Here is a 25,500-nt window from a genome sequence, read left to right on the forward strand (position 1 = left end):
TAAGGATTCAAGGATCAAGAGGTCTTGGGTGATTGATGATTTTTAGAAGGGAGTGATGATGATGGAGGGTTTATGGTATTGTTATACAACGGGTGGGTCTAATCTTTAATACTGATTGGAAAAAAACGCATTCCAGCCGGTGTCTATTCCACAAATTAGCACCGGCTAAATCTATGACGTTAAAATGCCTATTTACTCTGTTCCATCTGACTGCACAATCATCCCAGCCAAGTTATAAACTTGATCTCCATTATAAAAAGCATCTAGACATTATCTCAATTTTCTTTTACACTAACATTTAGTTTTCAACAGCAGAGATTTGTATAAACCTTATAGAACATAAAGACTGAACAACTGGATAGCGTCTCTAGCAACCGAGCCGATAGAACGAACGATCAGCCAGCTTGGGTAGCAAACCCTAGATTTGTGTCAGGACTATATCTTGTGGAAGAATGAAATGGTATGAATAAATTAATCAAAATAATGTTTTTAATGAAAATATGTCAATCATTATTTGAATATGTTGGTAACCCGTTGTATAAAAGTGATAATGCCCTTGAAACCGGTGTTTTGAAGGATATATTGGCACAATTTGCTAACACCCCTGCCAATATACCGCCTTCTGGCATTATCACTTAATATTATGTCCTGTGTGCTTTATAGCCGATACCCTGTACTATCAGTTGAAACAGGCTCTCTGTTTCCATGTGAGTGGTGGAGGTTGACTTTGTTCTCTGTCACAGTTAGAATCAGGGTGGAGTACCGTTTCCTCCCTTGTTTCCCAGAACCCTCCCCCTTTCCTCTGTCCGAGTCACACAGCTGCAGACAGCCTACACACACCGGACCTCCACTCACTCTTCAGGCACGCTTTTGACAAGAAAATGGGTATAGGAAGGATCCATTTGGTCACCTTTCGAATCTCCGGGATAAGATCAACTGTATTTCCTGCTACCAGCTGAATGGAGTGAATGTGCTGCCGTGTGTTTCTGGTAGTATCAGTCAGTCAACCCACTGTGGATCTGGAGTGTGTCGGCCCAGAACAGCCATCATTTATCCTGCTTGAGTGGATTTTAACTGACCTGCCTGCCTGCCGTGCTCTCCTTGTCAGAGGCAAACCGTTCTGCCAGAGTGCCCGTGTGTAGGAGAACCAAGGAGGTGTATGTGTTACAGACAACTGCGTTTAGCAACTCATTCTTTGGACATCGTGAACTGAATCCACTGGTTTTTGTAACTTCCCAAAGAGATGGCTGTACATGGTTTGGACCTGGCCTCTGGACTTTGATGTTTTGTCCGTATGTGGCTTTAGTAGCCTTCTGTGGGTCTCTGCACTGTCACAGCCGACCCCCGCCCCTCCCTACCTAGGGTGTTGGGATCGACTAGGGACAAGTGTTTGAGTTTTTGAACACAACCTTCTGCTTCCTCATGGCATGCTGCCTCAAGTCCCACCACCATGGAAGCTGGACCCTGACCTCTCACCCAGGTGACTAGCTCTGTAATATAACCTCCATGACCCTGCTTTGGAGCCCATTTCCACCTTTTGACATGTTTCCTCTACCTCCACTTCTGGTGTTTTGAAGCTAGGTATTGCATAGTATTATTACATCTGCCCATCAGCAGCTGGCAAATATGAGTGTTTTTTTAAGCGTGCGTTGTTGTGTGAACCGAATTGCTGGGGCAGTGTTATTGTCAGGACATCCTATGTTTGTGGGACTGGTTGGTTGTTTTGCCCCAGCCCTTCTACACTGTAAATATTATGTCTCCTGAATTAATACCTCCACCGTAGAGGAACCTGGCTCACAGAGATGTTCTGTGACAGGCCTTGTGAAGCTCAGCACCTTGTCAGTCAGCCTGTCAATCACCTGAGCTGTTACCATGGCAGCTGGATGTCTGTACGTGTCTCGGAGAGAGACTCACTCAGGCCAAAGAGAGAGTCCTACCTCCAAATAATTTTAAAGGTGTATGACTCCACATTGTTAGTGAAAAAGCATAAAGAGTGCAATGTGTGTCTGTGTGCTTCCACATAGCCTGTTGTTGTTGAAAGGCTTATAACAATATTCTCCCAGTAGGGAGGAATGTGAGACTCTTGATTGTGGGAAGCTATAGGCGGAGGCTAGTGCAAGAGGAACTCTCCCATCTCATAACTGTTGGTTACTTGGTTGTGAATGTGTGGAGGAGTACATACGCTTTCACTATCACCCTGCCAAAGCACACACAGTCCCAGAGCTCTGAGCTAACGTTAATAACCTTCCTAATGAGCCTGGCACTCCCATGTTCTTTAATCACGGTGCATATGGGTGTCAGGCTAGCATAGCTAGGCTAATGTTCCTCTGCACTTTACTCTGTGTGCATATGGGTGTCAGTCTAGCTCAGTTAGGCTATAGGCTAATGTTCTAATACTACACTTCACTCGAGTGCATGGGCCAGGCTAAAACAGCAGCTGGTGCACAAGGTTTTGCTCGCCTGAGTTAGAGCTCAGCTAGGCTACTGTAAAAAATGTCTGGGCAAGGGTTACCTCTGCTCTCTGCGCTGTTGATATGTTGCAGATGCCCAGTTGTGGTTGTCATAGTTCAACAGTGTTTCTTGACTCTCTATTCTTGTCTCTCTGACGCCATTGCTCCAGTTGATGAAGTTGACCACCTGCACACCACGACGGAGGGAGATGGGGACAGCACCCCTCTCCCATTCAAGGGCAAGGGCAAGTTCTCTACCCTTGGCAAGATCTTCAAACCATGGAAGTGGAGGAAGAAGAAAAGCAGCGAGAAGTTTACGGAGACTTCAGAAGGTTTGTGTTATGGTTTCGTTGTGTTTGTTAGTTTTTATGTGTTGCATTCAGTCTTTATCAAACGCCTTTCAGTGTGTTTTCTTGTCTCCTGGTGATATGGCCAATTTTCCAGTGTGTACTGTTCAGTCTGCTTTAACAAATTGTTATAGTGGTTAGAATAATATGATTTTTATTTGAAGATCTGTAAACTTACATCTTTGACTTCTGGAACGTGAGATGACACTAAAATCTGAAGTATTATCTTTGGTTTTATATGCTATCTGGAAGAAATCTGAAAAAAACCTCAGTGCATTAACGCACTGGCTTAAATTCTGTGTGTTGACGGCAGTTCTGGAGAGAAAGATGTCGATGAGGCGACCGAGGCAGGAGCTTATAGAACAGGGAGTGCTGAAGGAGCTCCCGGAGAATGGTAAGAGTGCTGCCACTGGTGATGTCACTCACTCACCAGATCCCCACATAACTCAATCAGCCAGTTCCAGTTGGCTCACTAACCCTTCCACTTGCCCCGAAACTTTGAATGTTTGGCGAAAGATTGCGCCGGAGGGAGAAAGATGGCGCCGAAGGGTAGGGCTGCCGTCTGATCGGCTCTTAACCATCCATGCTATTTTTATTTATTTTTTACGTTGTTCGTAACTTTTTTGTACATAATGTTGCTGCTACAGTCTCTTATAACCCGAAAAGAGCTTCTGGACATCAGAACTGGGAATACTCACCTCAAATTGGACGTGTCGGACTCGAGGGATATACTACGGACCCCCGACCATGCCCAGATCCCCGTGATTCGCTGGAAAAGTAAACGTAGGTTTCACGGAAAGAAATCAGGATGCCTTGTGAGGATCAGGCGACGAGTGGCTAATCTGCCCTTGCCTTCCGTTCTGCTAGCTAAAGTTCAATCGCTGGAAAATAAATGGGAGGAACTGAAAGCACGTATATCCTACCAACGGGACATTTAAAAACTGTAATATCTTACGTTTCACGAGTCGTGGCTGAACGACGACATTCAGACCATACAGCTGGCGGGTTATACACTATCGGCAGAACAGAACAGCAGCCTCTGGTAAGACATGAGGTGTGGGCCTATGCATATTTGTAAATAATAGCTGGTGCACAATATCTAAGGAGGTCTCAGGGTTTTGCTCGCCTGTATCTCATGATAAGCTGTAGACCACACTATCTACCTAGAGAGTTTTTATCTGTATTTTTTGTAGCTGTCTACATACCACCACAGGCTGAGGCTGGCACTAAAACTGAGCTCAATGAGCTGTATTCCGCCATAAGCAAACAGGAAAACGCTCAACTAGAGACTGCACTCTTAGTGGCCAGGGACTTAAATCAGTTTTACCTCATTTCTATCAGCATGTTAAATGTGCAACCAGAGGGTAAATTCTAGACCACCTCTACCCCACACACAGAGAAGCGTACAAAGCTCGCCCTCCATTTGGCAAATAAGACCATAACTTTATCCTCCTGATTCCTGCTTACAAGTCAAAATTAAAGCTGGAAACTCCAGTGACTGGGTCAATAAAATAGTGGTCAGATGAAGCAGATGCTAAACTACAGGACTGTTTTACTAGCACAGACTGGAATATGTTCCGGGATTCTTCAGATGGCATTGAGGAGTACACCACATCAGTCACTGGCTTCATCAATAAGTGCATCGAGGACGTCGTCCCCACAGTGACTGTACGTACATACCCCAACCAGAAGCCATGGATTACTGGCAACATTCGCACTGAGCTAAAGGGTAGAGTTGCCGTTTTAAAGGAGCGGGACTCTAACCCAGAAGCTTATAAGAAATCCCGCTATGCTCTTTGACGAACCATCAAACAGGCAAAGCGTCAATACAGGACTAAGATCGAATCATACTACACCGGCTCCAATGCTCGTCGGATGTGGCAGGGCTTGCAAACTTTTAGACTACAAAGGTAAGCACAGCCGAGAGCTGCCCGGTGACACGAGCCTACCAGACGAGCTAAATAACTTCTATGCTCGCTACGAGGCAAGTAACACTGAAACATGCATGAGAGCATCAGCTGTTCCGGATGACTGTGTGATCACGCTCTCCGCAGCTGTTGTGAGTAAGACCTTTAAACAGGTCAACATTCACAAGGCCGCTGGGCCAAACGGATTACCAGGACGTGTACTCCGAGCATGCGCTGACCAACTGGCAAGTGTCTTCACTGACATTTTCAACCTCTCCCTGTCCAAGTCTGTAATACCAACATGTTTCAAGCAGACCACTGTAGTCCCTGTGCCCAAGAACAGTAAGGTAACCTGCCTAAATGACTACCGACCCGTAGCACTCACGTCTGTAGCCATGAAATGCTGGTCATGGCTCACATCAACACCATTATCCCAGAAGCCCTGGACCCACTCCAATTTGCATACCGCACCAACAGATCCACAGATGATGCAATCTCTTTTGCACGCCACACTGCCCTTTCCCACCTGGACAAATGGAACACCTATGTGAGAATGTTATTATCTATTCTTTAATAACTCTACCTACATGTACATAATAACCCCCCCCGCACAATGAAACATTGACTCTCTACCGGTGCCCCCTGAATATAGTCCCGCTATTGTTATTTACTGCTGCTCTTTAATTATTTTTTATTCTTATCATTTACTTTTTTAGCAATTTTCTTAAAACTGCATTGTTGGTTAAGGGCTTGTAAGTAAGCATTTCACTGTAAGGTCTACCCCTGTTGTAATCGGGCGCATGTGACAAATCAAATTGATTTGATATATGTAAAGTGTAAGTAACATGTTGGACGCTCCACCACTACCCTACATATACCTATCCAGACCCTTCAGATCTGCAAACATTTAAGGGTTAGGGCAGCCAAGGGGGAGGGAGCAAATTGGAAATGGCTTTATCTTTATCAGACGAAAGTCCAGGGCTATCACACCTACACAGACAGCATAGTCGATGACAATAACAGCTTCAAATTCAGGACATTCAATGGCAGTTGAAGAAAGGCAAATTCACTCTCATGCTCCCTTTCAAACAGTATAACTGTATATTTTGGGAAGAAAATGACATGGCGTTTTTCTTGAGCTGGGGAAAGTGGAACGAATTGCACCCTGCAGCGAAATAGCTTTGAAAGTCAGTGTGTTCTGTGCTCTTACTCTGCCGGCATCAGTGTTGCAGAGACCTGTTTATTAAACACATTTCACTCCATGGGCAGAGCTCTGTTCCGAAGGGGTTGGCAGTTAGGACACCTTTCTCAAACCTTACATTCTGAATAGGGCTGCGAAATCGTGTCCAGATGCACCGAGGGAACAAATCCAAAAGTCCATCCTGCCCTATTTTAACAAGCCAATTAAATTTGCCCATTTATACTCAAATATGCAGAACATTTTGAGTAGAGATGATGGCTTTGTTAGATTTCTGGCTAACCCCTCCCTCACACTTGGTTGGTGACTCAAAGTAGTGTAGTTTATAGATCTTCTCATGTGTGTGTGATGATTGTCTCTGTATGGAAAGTCTCACTGCTTGTATCCATTTTTGTGACAGAAGGGGACGATCCTCACAGCCCCAAGCAGCCCTATGTGAAGAATGGCCACACCCTGCCCGTGGGTGGAGGTGGTGGAGGGGGCAGAGGGCAGGAGAACCAGACAAGACCCCCCTCAGACTCTGGGATGAACCCCTCAGACTTTAAGATTAACCCAGCCTGGCTGCCCCAGCCAGAGGACCGCAGGGTCCGCTTCCCCCCGGATGTAGACCGCCATGGGGACCAGGGTGGCCCCAGAGGCTCCGGACATCAGGAGGAGGGCCAGCGAGGAGGTGGAGGACAGTCCCAGGGGGAGGGGAAGTCTAACATGGCCTGGCAGGGCCAGGTGATGGGCCAGGTGCTGGGGATGGGACAGGAGGAAGGTAGACGTGGGGGCAGACTACACCCTTCTGATGGAGACAAGCGGCCGGGCCTGCAGAAGGCGCCATCAGAGGATGGAAGGAGGAGTCGCCCCGCTGAGACAGCATGGAAGCCCACCCTCCCCCGGCACGCGTCCACAGAGGAGGGAAGGGCCCGTAGAGGTGAGCTATTAACACCGACACATTCTTTTACTTTTAGATTTGTATGTATTGTTGTGAATTGTTAGATATTACTGCACTGTTGGAGCTAGGAACACAAGCATTTTGCTACACACGCAATAACATCTGCTAAATATGTGTATGCAACCAATCAAATTTGATTTGACACATACACACCCTTATTCTGTGGAGTAGGGTGAAGCTGTCCCTAGACACTGATCTAAGGTTTGTATTTTTCCCCCTTATGGAAGATTTGAAAAGGATCAGCTGATCCTAGATCTTTGCATAAAGGCAACTTCTACCTGGAGCCTGGTTTTCTGACTGCTCCTCCCTCCCTCCTTCCAGTCAGTCTTCCTCCTCTTCAGTCCTCTGGTTTGGGCCCAGATATAGACAGGAGTCTCGGAGCCTCTGCTCCCCTGAGCCCTGCTCCAGCTATGCGTCTTATTCAGGAACAGAAGGGAATAGAAGGAATAGCTCATCGTCTCCTCCTTTCGTAATTAATGCGGCACTATCGTTTTAACCATTCCTGCCCTTAAAAGCTAATGCCTCTCAGCTCAACCGTAAACCTGCTGAAGAGCTAAAGCTAATTGATACAATTCCAGCTATTACATACTGAGCTAAATGGCATTTAATGTCTGCTGTTTCTTTTTGATATTATGCTGTCCCTTATTTATCTTAATCTTCTCGCTTTCTCTTTCTCTCTCTCCCTCTATTGTCTCCTTTCTCTCTCACTTCTGACACTTCCATTTCATCCCTCTCCCCCTCTCCTTTTCTCCCCTTTTCTCTCTCCCTCGGTTTTCTCTGACCTACAGTGCCTTCAGAAAGTTTTCACACCCTTGACTTTTTCCACGTTAGTTGTTACAGGCAGAATTTTAAATTGATGAAATTTAGATTTTGTGTCAATGATCTACACACAATACCACATAATGTCAAAGTGGAATTAGGTTTTTTAGAAGTGTTTACAAATTAATAATAAATGAAAAGCTGAACTCTTAAGTCAATAAATGTTCAACCCTTTTGTAATGGCAAGCTTAAATAAGTCACTACAAAGATACAGGCACCCTAACTCAGTTGCCAGAGAGAAAGGAAACTGTTACAGAGTTTAGAGTTTAATGGCTGTGATAGGAGATAACTGAGGATGGCTCAACAACATTGTAGTTACTCCACAATACCAACATAAATGACAGAATGCAAAGAAGGAAGCCTGTACAGGAAACCTGTAATCCTACACAACACACCACGTGTGTACCGCTCTTCATATTTTCAACCATGGTGGCTGGATCATGTTATGGGTATGCTTGCCATCGGCAAAGACTAGAGTTTTTTTTAGGATGAAAAGAAATGGAATAGAGCTAGGGTGAAGGCTAAGGTGAAGACTGTTATTTTATCAAATCAATTCTCTGTAATTATTATTACATGATTAAACTAACCATGTAAATTTGATTAACTAGGAAGTCAGGGCACCACGGAAAATTTTCAGATAACAAAGTTATAATTTTCAGAATATAACTCTTAAGATATTTTAATATCTGATCAATTAGTCTTCTATTAATGAATTATTCAGTCTCATCTGAACGTTGTAAATTGTTGGATATCTGCACAACCCCAGCCTGTACTATAAATCATCCATACACCAATTTTCTTAATTATTTATTTACTAACTAACTAAATAATCACAGAAATGCATAAACAAACAAACTGTAGATATTGATTACTAACAATGATAGGGAAGAGTCCCTAGTGGGCTAAACCGATATGACGACTTGGTGGACAAAGGGAAGGGGGTGTGGACTGAGAGAGCTGGAAAGACAAAATGGATTCATTACACAGTCTATAATTATATACATTGAAATGCTAATCCTTCGCACACGAACGCTCACTCATTTAGGAATAATTGCAATCAATATATATTTACGCCCATATGTCGTTGTGATCTTCTCTGTTGGAATCATCAGTCTGTCTGTGGGAGAGTCAGTTCATCAGAGAGTCTCTGGTTACTCATGGTGGTAGCTCTAACGGCGGCTCCTGATAATGTCGGTTGTTATGGATACGTCAGGCGTCAATTGTTCTTAGAGTAGATGTTTCGGTGGTTGTCGGTATTCGCATCCCAAGTTTACATATTTTATAGCTGCAGACTAGTAATTAGTATCTAAGATTTGCTCTTATTCTGTAGGGATTGATAGTCCCAGAGTTTAACCATTTCCAGGCATGTAGCCAATGCTCCACATGGTATGGTTTTCTAATCTTGGTACTCAAACCTGTGCCACCTCAGCTTACACCGAGGTATGCGTGGTCTTCACTTTTCGCAATCAAAGCTTAGTCTGAAAAAGATTTTTTTAGGAGGGGCTTTCATTCGTAACAGTAGAAAATGCGGTTCCATGATGCCAGATCATGTCTTCGCTCACGGGGGCGTGGTCGCTGACTAGTTAAACTTTACAGGGAATACAATTCTATCAAAATGAAAGGTTAAGATCACATTACATTATTTCACAAAGAGTTTCATCTTTACTCATCAAGATTTAGATGCAAACACCATAATTGAGAAATGTACGCATTCAGAGATATAGTTGTGTGTTTCCTGTCCTCTATGAAGTTACCAAATGAAACACACTCAACATAACTGTCCCTTAAGTGTCCATTGACCCTTCCCACCTTCTCACAAGTGGACATAGTTTCATTTTCCCATTTTGGGGATTTAGGAGTTCGGCCAAGTGAAATCCTTTGTTCACTCTGTGGTCTCTCTCTCTGCATGAAAAGGGGAAGAGAGTCTCCACCAGGAATTTACGACCTGAGATAATAGAACCTGGGTGTAGTAGAGAGTGAGAGAGGGGGAAGCCACTATCTACACCCAGAAAGGGCCACGTCATGACAGAGACAAATTCACCTTTCAACAATTACCTAAAACACAAGGCCAAAATATACACTGGGGTTGCTTACTAAGACAACATTGAATGTACCTGAGTGGCCTAGTTACAGTTTTGACTTAAATTGGCTCTATGGCAAGACTTGGAAATGGCTGTCTAGCAATGTTGAACTTGACAGAGCTTGAATATTTTTTTTAAGTATAATGGGCAAATATTGTCCCATCCTAAGCCCTTAAGAGTGTCAGAGCTGTAATTGCTACCAAAGGTGATTTTAACATGTACTGACTCAAGGGGTTGAATACTTATCTAATGAAGATATATTGCGGTTTTATTTTGACATTGAGCATTTTGTGTAGATCATTGACAAAAAAAAAGGACACATTTTAATCCCACTTTGTAACACAACTAAATTTGAAAAAAGTCAAGGAGTGTGAATACTTTCTGAAGGCACTGTGTTTCCTCTTTTCTCTGTGACATCAGCATGTGATAAAGACTTGTCTATAAATAAACTTCAGCTTTGAGAAATGGCGTGGGATAAGAAGCAGGGTGGCGGGTTAGGGGAATGGGGGGAGGGGGTTTGGTAATTACAGCACTGTTTGTCTATACAGCTGATCCCCTGATAATGACAATACACACACACACACACACACACTAGAGTGGCTGAGTGAATGGCACAAATTGTCTCAGTGCTCCAACCCAAGACTGAAACATTTATGTTTTTTAGGGAGATGCATAATGTGATGAGATGGAAAATATACTATTATTGAAAGAAACAAACACACTCCGAAAAGCCTAGCAGTGTGTAGCGAGTTGCTGTGTGTACGGTCTTTGACACGAATGCGCCCATGTGTCTCTCATGATGATGATTAGTGATTAAATGTATAGTGCTCTTTAACACATGTATGTTATGTAACATATTTTTTGTGTGCTGTGTGTTTTGCAGAATCAGATAGCCATTTTGTTCCTGACCCAGATTCGCTGCGGGATACTCCTCGAGAGTCACTGCCCCCCAAACAGTCCGTTATGCCCCCCAAGTGGCTGATGAGCTCCACCCCCGAGCCCGGCAGCGAACCGAACCCTGCAACCACATACTCTTCCTCCTCCTCTTCTTCCTCTGCAGTTGCAAAGCCTGCCCAAACTGTCTCCTCTGCAGGCGCCAACACCCAATCTTCAGCAATAGTGTCCCTTGCGCCATCCTCCACCCCCCAGGCGACCAAGCAGCCACCCCTCCCCCTGCCCAAGCCCGTCAACAGGGGCGTTAATGCTGCCATGTTGGGTGAGTAGTAGTACTAGTTGTGGTGGTTGTAGTAGTAGGGGCCTGTTTAATCACAGAATGGCAGAATTAGCCAATGAGATGCCCGGGGAGACCAGGTGCAGTTTGCATCGATGCACACACACATTCACACGTGCACATGCACAATTAGTGGAGCTTCTACATGTAACTTTTAGTCATGTGTCATATGCATACATGTCTGCAGAAGACTCATGTCACATGCATAGGGGTTACTACAAGGGACACATGCACGTTGCACGCATTCTCACACACACACACTTTGCCACTCTCATCCTTATAATGATGTTATCCCTGCGGCTCCAGCAGCTGTTCCCCAGCCGATGATTTAATAAGACTGAACTATTTTAGACAGCAGCAGCAGAGCAGATTTTCCCTGGCATTGTACTCTCCCAGGACACCACTGACTCTGGTGGCTCTGAGCCTGTTGCTGCTCAGCTCCATGCGAAGACAATATTGTTGTTTTTGTTGTTACCAGGGGCGTTTCTCGTCAGGGGAGTCTGACTTTATTCACTGTTAGGACTGTTTTAAACACATTTTTTTGTATATAATTCCTATATCATTATTACATGTAGGTTGGTTGGTTTAGCCTGGAGCTAGTAGGCTTGGAAGTCATTTGCCGTGCACTCGTTTGTCACCTATTCGCCATCTATAGTCTGTCAAGCTATTTCATATGTACGTTCTAGAATGTGTGTAGACATTTCAGCTGTCATATTATGTAAACAATTCCGATGTATAAAACCATGTCGGATATGTTAACAAATGGGGCATAGAATGGGGCTTTTCATGATGTAGCAGGAAGGAGAAATGGCATTAAGAAGTTGCTTCGCTGATAAACTTTCTGCATTCTTAATTTGGTACAATTACAATACGTTCAGTTATTGTCTACAATACATTTTAGCCAGTACATTTTGTTAGGTAATGTTCAAACCAAGGTGTTCATAAACTACTGGGAAAACTTGTAGATCTAAAATCTCATCCGGCATGGTACTGAATATGCAATCATTGCTTCCCCAGCTGTTGTTGAAACATATCAAACTGTATATGAATGCTAGCTGAGCCTGTAGTGACTGTTTTCAAAGGTATTCCACTAGTTAGTTAGGAATATTCCTAACAGTTAGCTAGGTGCAGAGTGATTACTTCCAATGGCTAACCTAGAGGGCCCGAAACGGAAGGAGTTTTGATTTCCTCTCTTCACTTTCCACACTTGGTGCCCCTCTCACAGCCCAGACAAGCCTCTCAGACACTTAGCGTAACACTCTAATTACACAGACCCTCTTGTTCTAGGTGCTGGTAGTGCGTTCAGTGTAAGCATATACACCTTGGTCGTGTCCATTAGACACCACACGTTTTTTTTTAAATGTCTGAAACCAGGAAGGACTTCCCGGACTTTTTTTTAAATGGTGTGCTACGGTGTGCCCTAATGAACATCACCCTAGTGTATGTGTAGTTAAGGTGACCAGATATTGGAAATGAAAATTTGGGATTTTTTTTACACGGGGCTAGTTTTGCAAAAATTTAGAAAAAACAACTATAGTTAACTATCAAATTTCGAAATATTCCATTCAAATACCTGTACTAATTATAACACAGAAATTGATTACCCCTCCACAGTTTTCTTAGGCTAGCCATTTTAGAATCACCTGTTTAGTAGCCTGGGCCCTCATTTATCAATGTTGCGTACGAACAGAAATGTTCGTAAAACATGCGTGTGGGATTCAACAATTTGTACTTACAGTTGAAGTCGGAAGTTTACATACACTTAGGTTGGAGTCATTAAAACTTGTTTTTCAAACACTCCAAAAATGTCTTGTTAACAAACTATAGTTTTGTGCATGACATGAGTAATTTTTCCAACAATTGTTTACAGACAGATTATTTCACTTATAATTCACTGTATCACAATTCCAGTGGATCAGAAATGTACATTTTCCAGCTTGGAAAATTCCAGAAAATTATGTCATGGCTTTAGAAGCTTCTGATAGGCTAATTGATATAATTTGAGTCAATTGGAGGTGTACCTGTGAATGTATTTCAAGGCCTACCTTCAAACGCAGTGCCTCTTTGCTTGACATCATGGGAAATCAAAAGAAATCAGCCAAGACCTTAGGAAAACAAATTGGAGACCTCCACAAGTCTGGTTCATCCTTGGGAGCAATTTCCAAATGCCTGAAGGTACCATGTTCATCTGTACAAACAATAGTACGCAAGTATAAACACCATCAAATCAAATCAAATCAAATTTTATTTGTCACATACACATGGTTAGCAGATGTTAATGCGAGTGTAGCGAAATGCTTGTGCTTCTAGTTCCGACAATGCAGTAATAACGAACAAGTAATCTAACTAACAATTCCAAAAAACTACTGTCTTATACACAGTGTAAGGGGATAAAGAATATGTACATAAGGATATATGAATGAGTGATGGTACAGAGCAGCATAGGCAAGATACAGTAGATGATATCGAGTACAGTATATACATATGAGATGAGTATGTAAACCAAGTGGCATAGTTAAAGTGGCTAGTGATACATGTATTACATAAGGATGCAGTCGATGATATAGAGTACAGTATCTACGTATGCATATGAGATGAATAATGTAGGGTAAGTAACATTATATAAGGTAGCATTGTTTAAAGTGGCTAGTGATATATTTACATAATTTCCCATCAATTCCCATTATTAAAGTGGCTGGAGTAGAGTCAGTGTCATTGGCAGTTTGTTGGCAGTAGCCACTCAATGTTAGTGGTGGCTGTTTAACAGTCTGATGGCCTTGAGATAGAAGCTGTTTTTCAGTCTCTCGGTCCCAGCTTTGATGCACCTGTACTGACCTCGCCTTCTGGATGACAGCGGGGTGAACAGGCAGTGGCTCGGGTGGTTGATGTCCTTGATGATCTTTATGGCCTTCCTGTAGCATCGGGTGGTGTAGGTGTCCTGGAGGGCAGGTAGTTTGCCCCCGGTGATGCGTTGTGCAGACCTCACTACCCTCTGGAGAGCCTTACGGTTGAGGGCGGTGCAGTTGCCATACCAGGCGGTGATACAGCCCGCCAGGATGCTCTCGATTGTGCATCTGTAGAAGTTTATGAGTGCTTTTGGTGACAAGCCGAATTTCTTCAGCCTCCTGAGGTTGAAGAGGCGCTGCTGCGCCTTCCTCACGATGCTGTCTGTGTGAGTGGACCAATTCAGTTTGTCTGTGATGTGTATGCCGAGGAACTTAAAACTTGCTACCCTCTCCACTACTGTTCCATCGATGTGGTTGGGGGTGTTCCCTCTGCTGTTTCCTGAAGTCCACAATCATCTCCTTAGTTTTGTTGACGTTGAGTGTGAGGTTATTTTCCTGACACCACACTCCGAGGGCCCTCACCTCCTCCCTGTAGGCCGTCTCGTCGTTGTTGGTAATCAAGCCTACCACTGTTGTGTCGTCCGCAAACTTGATGATTGAGTTGGAGGCGTGCGTGGCCACGCAGTCGTGGGTGAACAGGGAGTACAGGAGAGGGCTCAGAACGCACCCTTGTGGGGCCCCAGTGTTGAGGATCAGCGGGGAGGAGATGTTGTTGCCTACCCTCACCACCTGGGGGCGGCCCGTCAGGAAGTCCAGTACCCAGTTGCACAGGGTGGGGTCGAGACCCAGGGTCTCGAGCTTGATGACGAGCTTTGAGGGTACTATGGTGTTGAATGCCGAGCTGTAGTCGATGAACAGCATTCTCACATAGGTATTCCTCTTGTCCAGATGGGTTAGGGCACCATGGGACCACACAGCCGTTATACCGCTCAGGAAGGAGACATGTTCTGTCTCCTAGAGATGAACGTACTTTGGTGCGAAAAGTGTAAATCAATCCCAGAAAAACAGCAAAGGACCTTGTGAAGATGCTGGAGGAAACAGGTACAAAAGTATCTATAGCCACAGTAAAACATCGACATAACCTGAAAGGCTGCTCAGCAAGGAAGAAGCCACTGCTCCAAAACCACCATAAAAAGCCAGACTACGGTTTGCAACTGCACATGGGGACAAAGATCATACTTTTGGGAGTGATGTCCTCTGGTCTGATGAAACAAAAAATAGAACTGTTTGGCCATAATGACCATTGTTATGTTTGGAGGAAAAAGGGGGAGGCTTGCAAGCTGAAGAACACCATCCCAACCGTGAAGCATGGAGGTGGCAGCATCGTGTTGTGGGGGTGCTTTGCTGCAGGAGGGACTTGTGCATCTCACAAAATAGATGGCATCATGAGGCAGGAAAACTGTGGATTTTTTGAAGCAACATCTCAAGACATCAGTCAGGAAGTTAAAGCTTGGTCGCAAATGGTTCTTCCAAATGGACAAGGACCCCAAGCATACTTCCAAAGTTGTTGCAAAATGGCTTAAGGACAACAAAGTCAAGGTATTGGAGTGACCATCACGAAGCCCTGACCTCAATCCCATAGAACATTTGTGGGCAGAGCTGAAAAAGTGTGTGCGAGCAAGGAGGCCTACAAACCTGACTCAAAATTCACCCATCTTATTGTGGGAAGCTTGTGGAAGTCTACCCAAAACGTTTGACCCAATTTAAACAATTTAAAGGCAATGCTACCAAATAGTAATTGAGTGTAAACTTCTGACCCACTGGGAATGTGATGAAAGAAATAATTATCTATACTATTATTCTGAAAATCTGACATGATATACTTGAGAATGTGCGTAAATTTAAGCACACCTCTGACCATGCGTACACAGCACCTTGTGGTAGAAAAGTCAAACTGCTAATTATAGACACTATAGACACAGCTACTAATAGTTTTCTCAGGGTGCTATCGAATTCATAAACATGAAACCATTTCAGCCTAATTGAATAATAAAGTCAGTTAGAAACAGAGTTGAATGTAAGGTTGAAGGCAATTTAGTTAAACCAGTTAAATAACATAAAAGGTAACACTGAGGAATTGTGACTTGTCCAAAATAGAAAATGTTGCATTGCTGGAGGAACTGGCACAGGCTGCATTACGCAGGGAGCGTGTTTTCAATGAGTGTGCAGTTTTTTTTTGTTTGTTGCTGAGAGCGACGCTTGGCTTATAAGTAGATTTCGTTTTCCAAGGCATATTTTATTGTATCTCTGCAACCAACTCTCGCCAGTTGGGAGACGAAACGCACCAATGCCACCCCAGTGCAAACCCAAGTCCTCTCCACCCTGGGATTTTTGGCCACTGGAACATTCCAACGGGATATTGCGGATCGGTCTGGCATTTCACAACCAACCATGAGCCGATTATTGCCTGCAGTCCATCGCGGCATTATTTAATTGACCCCACAATACATCCAGTTTCCGTACACTGCTGTGCAGCAGGCCAGAGTGAAAAGGGATTTCCATACCATATAGCTGGATTTCACAATGTCATTGGAGCAATTGGCTGCACCCACATCGCAATCGAAGCACCATCATTGAGCAAATGTAACTTCGTCAACAGAAAAGGTTTCCATTCTGTCAATGTGCAGATCATCTGTGATTCACATTTGGCTTTGTTGAATGTAGTGGCCAAATGGCCAGGTGAGACACATGATTCATTCATTGTGCAGAACTGTTCATTTGGACTTAACCTCCAGGAAGGAGCTGTTGGGGATGGATGGCTTATTGGTAAGTGACGTATGTTTTATTTGCCATGTTAGACCTCTACTGGGAAACAATATCTGAATGTTGTGTTCATAATTGCAGGAGTCGGGGGTTACCCATTAAAAACATGGCTGATGACTCCCCTCACAAACCCCTCAAACCAACAAGAGGCAAGGTACAACCAAGCCCACGTACACAGAAGAACAGTAGAGCGCACCATAGGCCTGCTGAAAGGGCGTTGGCTGTACTTATCTGGGACAGGAGGCACACTGTAATTTGCCGCTGAAATGACGTGCCTTCAAATGCCATTACGTGAATGTAATACAATGTGCAAATTCCTTTTTAGGTTTGCTACATTGTCAAGGATTGCAGTGTGCTCCACATTATTGCAATCAAAATTGGTATTACACTGAATGATCCACCTAGACTCGATGAGCCCATGCCTGACGGAGTGTTTCCCACCACCCATAGCTCTGGCACTGAGGACAAGAGTCAATGTCACACAACAGTTTTAGGTATCTGTTCTTCCAAATATTGTAATCAAATCGACAAGGAAAACACATTTACATTGCACCAGTATTTGTCTCTAAGGCTGTTGCATACATACTCCATCTGCTGTTTGAATCTTAGAATTGGTTTATTGATCTCGTTGTTTCAGGACTGCGTCAGTCAAAATATGTTGCGCAGCTGAAGCGCTTGCCAAAGAGGACACCCTTCTTGTAGGCCTGGGGATGGCTGAGGAGTCAGAAAAATCACCCACATCTGTAAAGATTTAATGTTTTGTAATTCTGGTTATATTAATTTTGTTACATTTGGTTTGTTATATATATTGTCAAGAAAAAATATTTAGATGTGGTCCTTGTCTGAATATGGTTGCGAAAATAAAGCTTGACTTACCAGCAGTTGGTGTGTCTGATATTCCTTCAGGGTCTGGGAGAGGATCCTCAGTATCACCATCACAAATGATGCCAGACACTGAGGTTTCTCCAATTATGCTGCCAATGTGCTGGTCCATAGCAGACAGTGAAGAGTCACTCTACCCTTCTTACACTTATATCTTCCACTTCGGTGATGAAAAGTTCTATTTCTGCAGTTTTCTTTGTGTTCTTTTCTTTCTCCATGTTGGCGGACAGAAATGACTGACATTTCTTGCAGATTTGAAGAGAAGGTTTGTGACCATTAGTGGTCATTTAGGGCAGTTCTTTATGTAAATGAGACTTCACGTGCACTAGCACAGTGTTTTAGAACGTGTCTGATTTATCAAGGCAAAATACTTTCCGGTGTCTGTAAATCAAGCATACGAGCAATTGATAAATACCAACTTTTTGGGGATTTGTACGAGATAATTTAGAAGCTTTTCTACGCAACATTGATAAATGAGGGCCCTGGTGGGCATGGTTGTTCATGCAGTGGTTACATGTTTGTATCAATGATCAAACGTTCTCATAAATGGTCAAACAAGTTTGGTACAGGGATAGACAATTTGTACATGCAAATTTGACTGGAAACAGCATTTTATTATTGAAATATCAACCTAAATGTAACTTCACAGTTGCATCTTTCTTTCTGAGGGATAATCGTGTATATTTTCAGGGACAGCTCTAGCCGGGGACAGGCCACTAAAGTTGGGGACTGTCCCTGTCAATCAGGGATGTCTGGTCACCCTATACACACTGTATACATTCAGCCAGCCTATATGAGAGCTGATGGCCTGCGTGTCATACCTCTCGTCCCCCGCCAGCCTCCACTCTACAGGGGGGTGTGAACCAGAATGACTCCCAACTGCCCCTCTACTGGTCCTGCTGGAAACGCGAGGGCGACTATGACGTCTACCTGTCCCTCCCGGTCTACCTGTGTCGGCGGGACGGCAGAGGCCTGCGGTCAGGTAAAACAAAGGATGCCCACCAATGCCCCTCTTCACTGGCATCGCCACAGCAATGGTGCCCACCCTGTCTCTCTAACGTCTTCCCGAGCCTGCGTTGTGTGTGTGGCTGTATGCCCCCCCTGTTAACGTCAACCTTCTGGTCACCAGCGTCATCATATTGCATCATCCTGACTTGAAATGCCTCATGCCAAATGCTACCTGGATGCTACTGCTGGACTAACCTATAACGGCCTGGATTGAGTGCTCTCTTATGCTCATGCCACGATAGGCTGCATGTACGCAACAAGGTTGAATGAGAGTGAGGTGTGCGTGTAAGTGGGTTTAAGTGGGTGTATGTGGGTGTCTGAGCACCATATGTGTACTACCACCTCTGGCATGTGAATGGGGGAGTAACTGAGTGTCTCCCATGATGGCTAGCTGTGGCTGCACAGCGCAGACCAGGCTGCCCCATAAAGGCTAATCCACACATCTGCTCTGGAGCAAGAAAGGAGAGAAGGGCAGACGAAGGGCTTGACTCTGTTTAAAACAGATGTTATAGTCCAATCCCGTCTACTGCATGCTTCATGTCTGGCACTTTAATTGGTCAGCTGCTGTGATCTATTGTACTCCAATGCAGTATGTGTCCATGGCTTTGTATTTTAATGCTATTTCATGTTAACACATCCGTCAGCAACTGCATCAAGCTTACATATTTAAAGGTTTGCATGCAATCGCAAAATGTCTATTCCAGCTTGGTTGAACAGGGTTTTTTTCATAATTCTCAGTTCAGAGATGCTAAGAAGCGATGGGGATGCGTACTGGCCAAATCGATTTGTGTATGGTCTGTATGTGTTCTAGAGCATGTGTACTTATTCAAACCCTCACTGTAACCTTGATTGCCACATGCACCCGTTTGTAATGTAAGACCCTGTCGGATGCACTCATGTGACCTGGGTTTGTGGATCTATGCATTCATGTGGACTCAGTCATGTGATCTGGGTGTGTATATCCATTCATGTGCACTCACCCATGTTACTTGGGCTCGTTCTGACATGTAAATGGAGACGTAAACAAGCATGTGCACTCACTTGATCCGCAGTTGAAAGCCCAGATTTAGGTTAATAAAGTAAGTGAACATGTGTTTTTATCAGTGTGTGTGACACCTTCAATATACTGTGTTTCTCAATCCCACAGGCAACCTCACCCAGGCCGGTACCAGCCTTGTGCCAACTAAGCCCTCTCCACCGATGCCCCCCAAGAGGACCACCCCTGTCACAAAGCGCAACCCGGAGGACCCCTCTGCGTCCACCCAGTCGGTTCCCACCCCCCTCACTGCTTTCTCCTGAGGACCATCATAACCACTCAGTCGGCTTCCAGATGCCTCCCCGTCCCCGCCCTTACCCAACTACATCCCCCTTCTCCCCCCCCGCCAGCATCTGCACACGCACTACCTCCACCACCAGCACTCCTACCAACATCCCATCCCCCAGCCCTTGCTCTTTGACCCCCAGCCCCACCAGTGAAACCCCCAGCGTCCGGCCCCCGTCCCCCTGCACATCATGATCCAGAGGGCCCTGTCCAGCCCCGGCCAGGCCCAGCCACATCCCGACGGCTCCCAGCGTTCAGCCCACTCCCTGCTCTTTGAGACGCCGCTCGAGTACCAGGGGGACCGCGGCCGGCCCCTAGCCGTCAGCATCCAGCCTCTGAAACTGTGAGTCCAGTGGATATTTCATCAATGTTCTAGACTTGAGGAAACGCACACCTCAAACATTAGGTGTAAAGTTGGCAAGACCTTGTCTAGGACTTATGAATGAATCTAGCCACACAATCTTTCTGTGATGCCAATGATTTATTATCAGCTCCGTCAATAATATGTGACTGGCGGCTTTTCCTATTTCTGTTGAAAACTCATCTGATCTCCATTTCTCTCTCTCTCCCTCCTCTCTCTATCAGGGCTGAGGATGACTACTCTGAGGAGGAGGAGGATGATGATGATGAAGAGGAGGAGTACGATGGGGAGCTTCCCCAGCCAGAGCTGGAGCCACGGAGCAGGAGGTGCATGGTGGGAGAGCCCAGCATCAACGTCATCCCCGAGGGGCCCAACAGCAGTGAGGAGGAGGAGGAGGAAGAAGAGCAGGACCTGCAAAGGGAAGACAGCGACTCGGACGGGCCAGTGCTCTATAAAGATGAAAATTCAGACGAGGATGAGGAAGATGAGCCTCCACCCAGTATGTATCTCTGTCTCACTTGAATTTGGTTATGGATAAACATTTATACTCAGATACAGCAGCGTCTTTAAAATACTGTAAAAATAAGTATGCCACCTAGCAGACTCGGTGGCATATTAGAAGTGACTTACAGTAGCGTGAGCGCATACTTTTTTGTATGTGACTATAATACCTGTGGAAATGTATCCCCGATTTGGCATTGTTAGCACTGCACTCTTACCAATTGAGCCACACAGGATACCTATACAGTACCAGTCAAACGTTTGGACACACCTACAGTGGTTGCTCCACAAAAAGTTTTGCGATTAGAGGTAATTTGTGGTTTAGTACTGTACCCTGCGTCACTACTTCATTGCTCCAGACCAGCGCAAGGGGGAGTTAGGGCACTGATTATGTTTTTGGGTCCTACTGTGTCTCTAACTGACAATGAATGGGCGACATAAACCTAAATAGAAAACTATAATTGTGCACGACTTCAATATTACTTACTAAAAGTGTTGTTACACTAAGGTTTTTATTATTTTATTTTGTTAGGATTATTTTGCTTTTACTGTAGTGCTGTAGCCCACTCCCGACCGTTCACGTTGTACAGCGCCTAAGTGGCGCAACTGTCTAAGACACTGCATAACAGCGCATGCTGTGCTGCTACAGATGCTGGTTCAATACCCGTGCTTTCTTCGAGTGGGAGACCCATGAGATAGATGACTGTAGGTTTTTGGTTTCTCTCCCTCTAAAAACAGAAATAAATCATTCTAAATAATTCTAATTCTAAATAACAAACAGGCTTTATTTACAAATTAGTAACAATGTCTCTCCCCATGAGATCGTCAAGGCAAAGAGTGGCTACTTTGAAGAATCTCAAACATAAAAATATATTTTGTTTTGTTTAACACTTTCTTTTTGGTTACTACATGGTTCCATATGTGTTATTTTTAGTTTTTTTAGTTTTGATGTCTTTAACTATTATTCTACAATGTAGAAAATAGTACAAAATAAATAAAAAACCTTGGATGAGTTGGTGTGTTCAAACTTTGGACTTGTATTGTATATCTTTCTATACTTGACTACATCTCTCTGTGGTTCTTGTTCAGGTGCTTTGGCCAGCAGGGTCAGAAGGAAAGACACGTTAGCTTTGAAACTGAGTAACCGACACGCCCCAGAGAAACATGCTCGAGAGGTCAAGTCCAGCAGTCACACCGAACGACGCACTCCGGGACACACACCAGGTCACACACACCAAGGGTCAACAGGGCTGACATGGCAGAGCAGGGAGCAATGGGAGGCCATACGCACACAAATAGGCTCTGCACTCACAAGGTAATAGATAAAGCCACACAGTCTCACTATCATTTTCTTCTCGCTCTTTCCTCTTCTCTCCACATATACACACACCAAATCTAACACAAGGTTGATGTGAACTTCTATCCTCTAGGCGTCTCAGCCAGAGACCCAGTGCAGAGGAGCTGGAGCAGAGAAACATCCTTCAACGTAAGTCTTTCCTACTCCCCATCACAATTTTCCTGACAGGTGAAAGCTTTGTGGTGGAGGCATGGAGCGCTTGCCTTCACCCGTCCGATCATGTCTAATCAGAGAACTAAAAGGAAGGGAGGAAGGTATAATGCACTTTTCTGGAATTAGAATGGGGCCTAGGTTTTCACCTAATCACAGCTCAATCCCCACTGGTATTTCTCTCTTAGTAAGGATTCTTGTTATTTATATAAATGAGGCCACATTCCAAGAGCATGAGGCCACTTCTTATCAACGTGGATTAGATTTATTTTATTTTATCTCAGTCGGTGTGTACTTGTGTATTTGTACCTAGTACCTTTATTAAATCCCATTGGAAAATCCTATTTTTGTGAAATAGACAGCAATTGCACAATTTGGTTAATGTCTATACAGGGTTCTAAACATTGGTTTGACTCTCTCTCTCCTTTTCAGCCAAGAACCAGGTAGACAGGCAGGCGGAGGTCCGAGAGATCAAACGTAGACTCACCAGGAAGGTAAGACCAGTGACACACACACGCACTACTGTTACCTGTAATAATATATTTCTCTCATTTAACAGAACATTTACGCACAGAGGAGTAACGAGTGAATTGTTATGAAACAAGCTGAGAGAAGGTAGTCTTCTTCAAGGGAGACTGGCAATGAGGCCCTTTATCTACTTCCCCAGATTCAGATAAACTTGTGGATACCATTTTGGCTTTCAAAACTACTTCTAACTTCCTTCATACAGAACACAAATTCATCTGACTCTGGGGAAGTAGATAAAGGGCGTCATCCCTTTAAACTCTTTATTTAACTCCTCCTCTAGCTGAGTGAGAGGCCCACGGTTGCTGAGCTACAGGCCAGAAAGATCCTGCGCTTCCACGAGTATGTGGAGGTCACCACAGCCAATGATTACGACCGGCGAGCAGATAAGCCCTGGACCAAGCTAACACCTGCCGACAAGGTACAATCAGCTGTCAGTCATAGCTCCCTAAAGCCCACGGCTTGTAATGCGCTTACTTATTGACACCAGTATATCTTATTGCCCAGTAATGGAAGTATATATTTCTGTATTTACTTTAGCAGTTAGACGCTGTCTTATGCAAGTCTTAATTGTATTAACTTTCCCACCTTTGTCCAGGCTGCCATTCGGAAGGAGCTCAATGACTTTAAGAGCTCTGAAATGGAGGTTCATGAAGACAGTAGGATCTATACAAGGTACTTCCTCAGCCTATGGACAACATGAAGTTATTTACACAATTACATAATATAGATCTTGCATTAACATACCAAGACATTTGTTTCGATCCCTTTAATTGGCTGCTCTTACAGCCTTGGAAAATCCCTTTTTGATATGTTGAGTTGTTGTGATTGATCAAATTATCATTGATGTCTTTTTCTTTAGGTTCCACCGGCCTTAGCATCCACCCCATACTGGAAAACACTTAATTAACCAGTGGCCAGCAGAGTCTCTGGAGAGGAGTCGTGGGGTCTCGGTGCTCCCTAAACAGACTTCCCTTTTATGTTGCTGAATGTACTGTACAGATCGGGAAACTCCATGGTTATCAGGACCAGATGCAGTATTTCTATCAGACAATAGGGGGTGCCAAGTGCCAACAAAGTGAAGAGGTGGCAGAGGGGCTTGACCAAGAGGGCTGACTGGGAGCCACTCTGCCGATGTGTGTTATCCTTCAGGGTTCCACTGACAACGACCTTTTGCCACCTCTTTCGATGTTGCCTTTTTTCTGATTTTACTCTGTATGGCACAGTTAACCCATGTTGCAGAGATGTAAATGTAATAACATTACAGTAAAAATAGTCCTAATAATGACAGCTACAATAATAAACACATTAATAATAAATGTTAGAGACGAAGCTGCAGAAAGAGAATGAGGAGGAAGACGACTGGGATTTGCCATTCTCCTAACTGGAAAAGCTCTGGGATTTTTGTGCACTTCTGTATAGATTTCTGTGATTTCTTAGACTGAAACTTGAGAGTTCTAATAATGACAACTGTAATGCATAATATTTTGATCACATCAGAAATTACTGCTTTTATTTGTACCTGTTTCAATAGTGTGCATTTTTACATTTTAATCATTTAGAAGACACTCATCCAGAGTGACTTACAGGAGCAATTAGGGTTAAGTGCCTTGCTCAAGGGCACAGCGGCAGATTTGTCACCTAGTCCGCTTGGGGATTCGATCAGCGAACTTTCGGTTACTGGCCCAACGTTCTTAACAGCTAGCCTGCCTTGCCTGTATTTATATTTGGCTGTGACGCGGGGTGAGCATTTGAGCTTCAACTAGTCATAGGAAAGAACACAACGAGGAGGTAGTTGGTGTGCTATTCTTTTTTTATTTGTTTCGTCATTTTTTTTGCCAGACTGATCCCCATGCTGACAGTAGAATGCTGTTTTAATATCACAGATTTCTTCATTTCGCTGCATGAGCCAACACACAGTGCAATTATTGAATCAACACTTTTTTTTATTTACGCTTTTTTATTTGTGTTTTTTGTACTTCTCTACATAGGTCAAACCATGCAATGCTGCAAATAATAGCTGTTTTAAAATGCTAAGATTATGATGATGGCATCTTAAATAAAACAAAAGTTAAAATGTTACATTCTGTAAAGATTTGTGTCAAAGTGCAGTTGGCATAGATCAGGATTTGATGAGAAAAAAAACACAATTAGTGGATTTTACGGTTGACAGGGAATCATTTCGGCAGGAAAATACTTTTTTATCTGGAGAAATGTTACACATGTTGTATTCTGGCCAGTAGATTACAGAGTCCTTTAATGTACAGATGCATTTAGGTTACTGTTGTGTATATATTGTTCTTCCTTATTATTTGAAAATAAATGTTAACTATAATAGTATTATAGGTTGCTATTTTTCTAAGCACAAAATATTACTGTATGATTAAACACTACAACAATGGGAATCTTTAAGTGTTCAGTTTAACTTAGTTTTTTTACGAAATGTGGGATTTTAGTAACTGCCTGTAAATAGTCACCTATAATTAAAAACCTTAAATCACTCTGAGTCTTTCACTCTTTGAGTCCCACTTCCCATCTTCAATTGTGAAGATCCAGCTAAATCCTGTAATTCCAAATGAATGGGACAATATCTCTCATTCATCTGGGATTCAGGCATATAGCTGTATCACAAGAACCGACAAGTGGATCTAGACTTGTTCATATTTAAAAATAATAATAATAATTTCTGGGTAACTAGTACCTTACTGTAGTAGATTTCCATTAAAATTGTTTTTAAAAAATACATTTTTAGCAAAACAATATTTCTCAAGCAAGAACTACTTTGCTATGACTAATCACGTTTCCATCCAGTT

The 25,500-nt window shown here is 43.7% G+C and overlaps 1 pseudogene; it reads left to right on the forward strand.

Moving 5' to 3' along the window:
• Nucleotides 1–496: 496 nt before the first annotated feature.
• LOC112223188 lies at nt 497–25,188 on the forward strand (annotated as a pseudogene).
• Nucleotides 25,189–25,500: the final 312 nt, after the last annotated feature.

This window comes from Oncorhynchus tshawytscha, linkage group LG23 (genome assembly GCF_018296145.1).
Source record: "Oncorhynchus tshawytscha isolate Ot180627B linkage group LG23, Otsh_v2.0, whole genome shotgun sequence".
Classification (NCBI taxonomy): domain Eukaryota; kingdom Metazoa; phylum Chordata; class Actinopteri; order Salmoniformes; family Salmonidae; genus Oncorhynchus; species Oncorhynchus tshawytscha.